Genomic DNA, 7,485 nt, shown 5'->3' with positions numbered 1-7,485 from the left:
TAATTGAAGTTGTCAAAACTGATTATTTTATAACCAGATTCCAGCGGAGGAAGAAGCGCTGGAAGTGGATAGGACACACATTGAGGAAAGCACCCAACTGCGCCACAAGACAAGCCCTCAAACGGAATCCTTAAGGCCAAAGGAGAAGAGAAAGATCAAAGCACACATCACGCCGAGATATGGAGACAGACATGAGAAGAATGAACTACAATTGGATAGGACTAGAAAGAAAGGCCCAGAACAGAGTGGGTTGGAGAGTGCTGGTAGGTAGCCTATGGTCCATTGGGAGTAATAGGCGTAAGTAAGTAATGCCTTTGAAATTTTAAAAGAAGTTATTTCTACCATACTACATTAATTCTTAATTAATGTATAGGTTTCATGCAATAATTATAAAAATATTGACGTCGCTAAACTTCATGAATGTTGTTGAAAGTAACTTACATCATCTTAAGCGAACAGTTTGTTGAACGGGATAGAAACATTTTAATCCACCTGTCCTCTGGATCAACTAAAATAATTGTAATTAATAAAAGTTATTACAGATCTCGATCTGATTGAACGAATCAATATCAAACAAGCATTATTCTATGTTGGATTGTATATATTAACTTATATAAATAAGCGAGTGGTTGGACAGACTAAGAAATATACAGAAAACCTGTAATGGACTTGTATATAAACCAATAAAGGTCAATGATGACCACATTTTGCTTGAAAACTTTTTCCTGAACTAAATGTTGGGTATACATCATAGAAGAGCGGCAATAAACAAACACATACTAGTGTGAGAATAACTTTTCGTTATGTTGCTCAAATCAAACTAATATAAATCATTCTAAAATCCCACTATAATGTGCTTTAAAATGTTTAAAATTCATTTTTAACATGGTCGGATCGTCTAAACAATAGTTAATAACTCATGTATACCTTAACGTTTCTCATCTTTCATTAAAATAAAGTCTCCCTTTAGACAGAGTTTAAACAACAAGGTTTGCACAGTAAAAATAATTCCTTAGTCTGTTTCATGGTTTCTCATCACTTGTATACAACTTAAAATTATAATCACTAATATAGATATAATTAATAATAAATGTTTAACACACTTTAGTTTGTGTAGTTTAGATAAATATTCGAAACGTAATCGAAATCATAAGAATGAGAAAAATAGGTATACAATGCTATGGTCTATATATATTTATAAGTTGGAAAGCAGTAATTCAGAGGATGCATGCACAAACATAAGAACAAAAATCAAAACAATGGGAGACACAACCAAAACAAAGAAGTAAACAACGACAAATTTAAGGTCAATAAGAACCAATCAACGTCGAGGTGCACAGAACAAGCTTTGAGACACATATGGAGAAATTCAAACACTTCACTTCTATCTGAAGTTTGTGCTGATGATGTCGTTCAGAAGAACGATGAAAGCTCCACGACCAAACCATCCAGCTCAGAGAACAAAACTCCACCAAGAAGGTAATGAAATTTATTAAGTGATTGGGTATTCGCTCAACATGATAAAGTAAACAAATATATGAACCTCAATCACATAATGTAAGAGATGAATATCAGAAGGCTAAAGAATAATGAACATACAAGGCTTAGGAACAGAAATTATAAGCTGAGATGACGGTGGCGAGTAGAGGAATTTACGTCTCATCCTATTTGGGACAGGTTGGCTGGATGCACCTGGATCTCTGAGTTGATGCTCACTCCGAGACTCGAACTCACTACCGTTTTTTTCAAACGCCGTTTCGTTATCCACTTAGCTATTGAGTCAAGACAGCTAGTGTAATAAGGTGAAGTTTAATTCATTTTGTATTAGTTGCTTGAATCTTCCTAGTTGGTATTTAGGACTGCGACTGATCAGTCACTTATTGGCATATGTGTATCCTGTGCAGATTGCCCCGTCATTGCCTTAATTGAATATCAATCTTGGAATGCAGGTGCATCTAACTGACGAGTCCCAAATAGGACAAAACGTGCGTCCTGCATTCCGCTACTAGCCACCATCATCTCAGCTTATAATAATTGTTCCTTTATTGAACAAAATTTCTCCATCCTTTATGTACTATTATATATATATACGAGAATTCAGTCTAATGAGTTGAAAATATTTTTTATTTGAATTTCAGAATTCCTCGTGATAAGCCCTTCTTAAATACTGTAGAGACTTGATTTAACAAAGATTTTGTTATCGAAATCTGAATGAAATCCTGTCAAAAATAGTTTCTTAAATAACACTGTTTCCTGAAAAGTACTTTTTTAAGCTCATCTTCAATTTCAGCATCCAACATTATCCGTTTTATTGCAAATTAACTCATTATTATGATATTTACTTACCATCACAAATTTTCTCTGGATTGAGTACCCAAGTTTCTTCGATTTCCTTGTTTGTTTTATGTTTTCTTATAAACTGTTTCGTGATAAATAGAGCAGTTATGAAAATACAAATAATGAAATGCAATGAAACTACTGATTCATGGATTATGTAATCAGAATCCAAAGCTTATTTTGTGAGGATTTAATCGAATTCAAAGTGCATTTCATCACCAATAGACGTCAGCTGGAAAAATCATCCAACTTCAGAGAGCATTATACCTCACATAGAATCGCAATCATAAATGTCAGGTCTGATGATAAGCTTAAGAATTGATGTTATAGTAGAAAGTTCAGATAAATGGAGTCAATAAAACTGTTAGCGAAATCGATAATCATAATTAATCTTTTATGAAAACCATTTTATATCACAGTATGACTTCGGATGCAACTGTGAACTATTCACTCTAATGTATCTCACTAGCTGCGAAATTTATAGGTCCCAAGTCTAATCATTTCAGAACTACATCCTCAATAACCAAGGTTTGATATATCTGCTGGATTAATACAAGAACTATTCAGTCACTCATTGTGTTACTTTCAAACAGTGAGTATTTGTGGACAGCAATCAGCCTCATAATTTGTACTACTAAACAACACATAAAAACAATGAAATGAAACAGTAAGAATACAGTAATAATAATAACAATAAGAATACATTGTATATTTGGTCTTGTATCATTCAAGCAGAATTCATAAATCAATCAACTGATTATTTTCAGAATCAAACTTTCTGGGTATTTTTTTCCTAATTAGATGAGGTCATTTTCACTGACAGTATACATACGAAATCATTCTAAATGAACATTGGTATACTTAGTTACGATAAGGTATAAAAGAAATGATTAAGTGACATAAGCATATGTAATTATAATGACTTACATAGTACAATAAGATAAATCCAATAACCAGCAGTAATAAACAAGCCAATACGATTAAAACTATTTCCACTACTTCTAGCGATTGATTTTCTAGTAATGTACGGTAAATGTCTGTAAATAAACAATGGAAGCGTTTGTTAAACTACCAATTCATCTGATACATATTAACTAAGTTGGACAGAAAATACAAAAAAAACTGGCTTATAATGATAAATAACCCTCATCTATTATGTATAGTACACTTTTCATACAGTTTCGTATTTAGATGGTTTAAGAAAGTTCGTTATGAATACAATGTTTGTTAGCAGTTTAGATCAATGGTGTTTGTTCTTCAATGGCTCTCCAACTATTATGATTTAATAACAAAAACTCTACATAAATAAAAGTCGTTTCAATGTTACATCACTAAGTAGGATTCCTGTGATCTACAATGGTAACTTCAAAAAATCTAATATTACAGTGAAGTAATCAACCAATCTGTTCTCATTGTTTAACTCCAAACAATGAACCGGTTATAACTTCATACGGATAGATATAATTGTGTATTGAAATATTTCATAATTCCGATGAATAAAATGTCAGTAGATGAACAGAAGTACGTCGTAGTCATCCGTCCAAAAGCAAACTGTCTAAAATAAACATGACCAATAACTTTCGGTCGAAATTTGTTACACATTAATATATAGACAGTTATAGTATTCAGCTTATTATAAGATTATCCATTTGAATAAAGCATATAAATATATACATGTATTATCGGCATAATTTCTAAATTTCACAAAATACCTGGACCTGTAATTGTTACTCTTTTTACCAAAATACTTTGAAATCTTCCAACCAGTATTCGAACAAGTAATAAATAAATTCCTGGTTGTGTAACATCTAGAATAGAATAAATACGAATGTAAAAACAAGGATTGCAACTTATTAACACAAATATGATGATTAGATAGAGAAATGACATTGTTTTATCTTAGAAAATGTATATTAATGTAATGGCATGAAAATAATGTGAATGGTTTAGAAGAATGATACGATTTGATCTTTTAATATTCACAAATGAGCACATGTGATACAGCCCTAAAGCTTTGAGGAAATCTACTTGAAAGTTTGGTAAAACTACTCAGAAATAAAATAAGAATATTTTATCATTGTACCTATAAAGCCTTACTAATCTAGAAAATTAATATTATTATTAAATGTGCCAATGTTCTTCAATGTGTCTTTTGTTGTAGTAATAAGCAAATACCTAGTGATATGTACTATTGTTGGAACACCACAACTTGGATTGATCCGATTTTGATCAGATTTAAAACAATGAACTTAGATTGTACATGGACGATTATAACAAAAATGTTATGGGCCAATAACCAGTATTTAGCAAAAAAAAATGCTTGTATTTCTTAGGGCTAATCATGATTTCAGTTTTGTCGTCCTCACGTAAAAATGATTATCAAGTCGTAGATATTTATTCAGGGTCATTTTATGTGATTCCCTTATTTCCATTTCTTTGAAAATCAGTAGAAATTACGATTCAGTCATTCTGAAAATTAAAATGTCCAGATGATTTAGATCATGAGGAGCGCAAATTAATAATGTATGCACTGTAGCAGCGTTAGTAATCCATCGTTTTTTTAGGAATTAAACTTTGTGTACAAAGCGACAAGTGCAAGCCTTCATTGTCCCATGGTCCTAACGCTTAATTTTCATAAAAGATAATTTCATTGTTGATTCATCCTTCTGATATTTTATATATTTTTAACTTTAAGTATTCGTTATTATCATCTTAATGTTTCCAATGTTTTAATCACCCTTCTCATACTCGTCAAGTGGACAGTTATCTTTCACACATTTGATTTGATCTTATTATCTTTCTTCAAATTCTCGATTGATACACGACTTTCTTTGATAGTTGAATTCATGAGTCGATCTAAGCTAGACTACCATGGAAAACTTGGAATCACTGGACGGCTGTCTCGTCCTATTATGGGACTCTTTAGTAGTGCGTATCCACGATCCCGCCTCGCGAGGTTCGAACCCAGAACCTGACAGTCTCGCGCGCGAGCGCTTAACCACTGGACCACTGAGTCGGCATCCAACGGTGTTAATGTCTAACTTCAACCAATCCATTACTATAATATCCACAAAAACCCTTCTCTGACTTTCTTTGACACACAACAGGATGTAACTTTACACCAGTTTCTTAAAGATTATTTGATTTGTTAATTAACTATGAACACGATTGTACAGCTTACGTATATAATAGCGTCAGAAAAAGAATTTTCTTCATCGAATTGCCTTGAATTTTTGTACTAAGGGATTTATTTGTAATCAAGTTTTCGGTGTATGAAATAAGGTAAGAAATTGCATGAATGCTGTATAATTGTTCATTCTTATGAAGTGTTTATTTATCTTGATCCATACATTTATTCTATACTGACCTAGTCATTTGGACTGATTGTTAACGTTAAGGAAAATTTCACGTTCAACTTTATATAAAAAGGATTTAGTTGTTTTATGTTAACCGACATTTACAATTTCAATTCGCGAATTCTTCTGCATTGTATATTTGCTTATATTGTTTACTTAAATTTTTTCCGAACTTTACTCATAGATTTGTCCTTGTTCGTCATTTAACAGAATAAGTAACGGTTTCCTCAGAATTCACTAACATAAAACTAAGGGTTTTGCTTGTATAATACATATACAAAACATATATACATCAAGTAAAAAGCCTGCCAGAAGAGAACTAACTGGAGTGCATCTGCAGTTGAAATTACCTTGACATTAATCAATGTTGCAGAAACCTTTTTTAACTATATACATTAAACTATAGATATATTGCAATGTAAATAAAGATTACGAGGAAACTACTAAAGTAATTTGGTTGGTTATTTCTTGATTGACCTGAGTATCTATTTCAATAAAGAAATCTAAGAGTGATTATCTTCGTTTAAATTATTAATTTGTGGTTAATACATAATAATGAATGAATTGCTAATTACTATTACTATTATAATAATCCTTTCATGAAGCTGACTGATTATCTCGTAATCGACGTATACTACGTCAAATTGATTGTGTTATAACTTGTGGCCTTGTAGCCCTGTTAATATATAAACGTAATGATACCACCAATTAGAGAACAGTAACTTATCGACCAAATCAATGACGCATAAACCCGTACGAGCAGTTTAGAGTCTTTATCGGTGCTTTATCCTACCTAACCCTGCCCGTTAAATCCAGAACACCAATCTCAACCTGCACGATATGAATCATGTATTTCAAACATACTGGGTTTCTATACCAACCAAACAGACCACATCGTACCATAAAATAGAAAATAACATTTGTACAATATTTAGCCCAATGTGACTGTGAATGTGCGAGACTATAACTGATAGACTGGGCATAACTCAAGAACGGTATATCGTGTAATTGTCTATGGGTCAAGCTTATAATAAGAGGAACATGAATATGCATAGTTTAGCTACTTAACAGTTCTCAAAAGTTACTATTCATGATTCTCGTCGGGATATAACAGATTGTAACTTGTTGGGAAAGTTATTTACTAGTTTCCCAGCTAGTTGTGATTTTATTGCAACTTAATTGTAAGCATTTTTCTTGTTTAGTCAAGTTTTAAAAAAGCTTAATTATTCCCAATTCATTCTTAATTATTTTATTTCATAAGTGTAAAATGTGGTATTGTAGTAATGACAGCTCTATATCACTTGTTTTACTACAGTGAACATTTATTTCAGTTAGATTGCTACTGATCATTGACAAATAGTACTGAACCAACGGTTGTTTATTAAGTAACAAGAATCGCAAAAAGAATTATTAAATGATTCTATTTTGATATTTTAATTGAGTAAAAAGAGAATAGGAACAAACTCAAGGTAATAGGATGATCATCAAACGAATGAATTTCATAAATAACCGTGGAAAATGTTTAGATTAAATAAAACAACAATAAGATGATATATAGTGCATTAAACAGGGCAAAAAGATAAAAGTGATAAGGGAAACCAAACAATGGAAGATGTCTGATAAATCGGTTTTTACGAGTGAATTAATTAATTAAGATGGCGATTGTTAAGGTTGTATGCTAAATCTTTTTCATTTCTTAAATTAATTTAATTGAATAACCATTGAAAATCAAGTATATCTAAGACCTCATTCTAGATAGAATACAGGATCAATAGACCTTGTGACGGAGGCT

The sequence above is a fragment of the Schistosoma haematobium genome, chromosome 6, assembly GCF_000699445.3.
Source record: "Schistosoma haematobium chromosome 6, whole genome shotgun sequence".
In the NCBI taxonomy this organism is placed as follows: Eukaryota; Metazoa; Platyhelminthes; class Trematoda; order Strigeidida; family Schistosomatidae; genus Schistosoma; species Schistosoma haematobium.
This window is presented reverse-complemented; position numbering follows the sequence as displayed.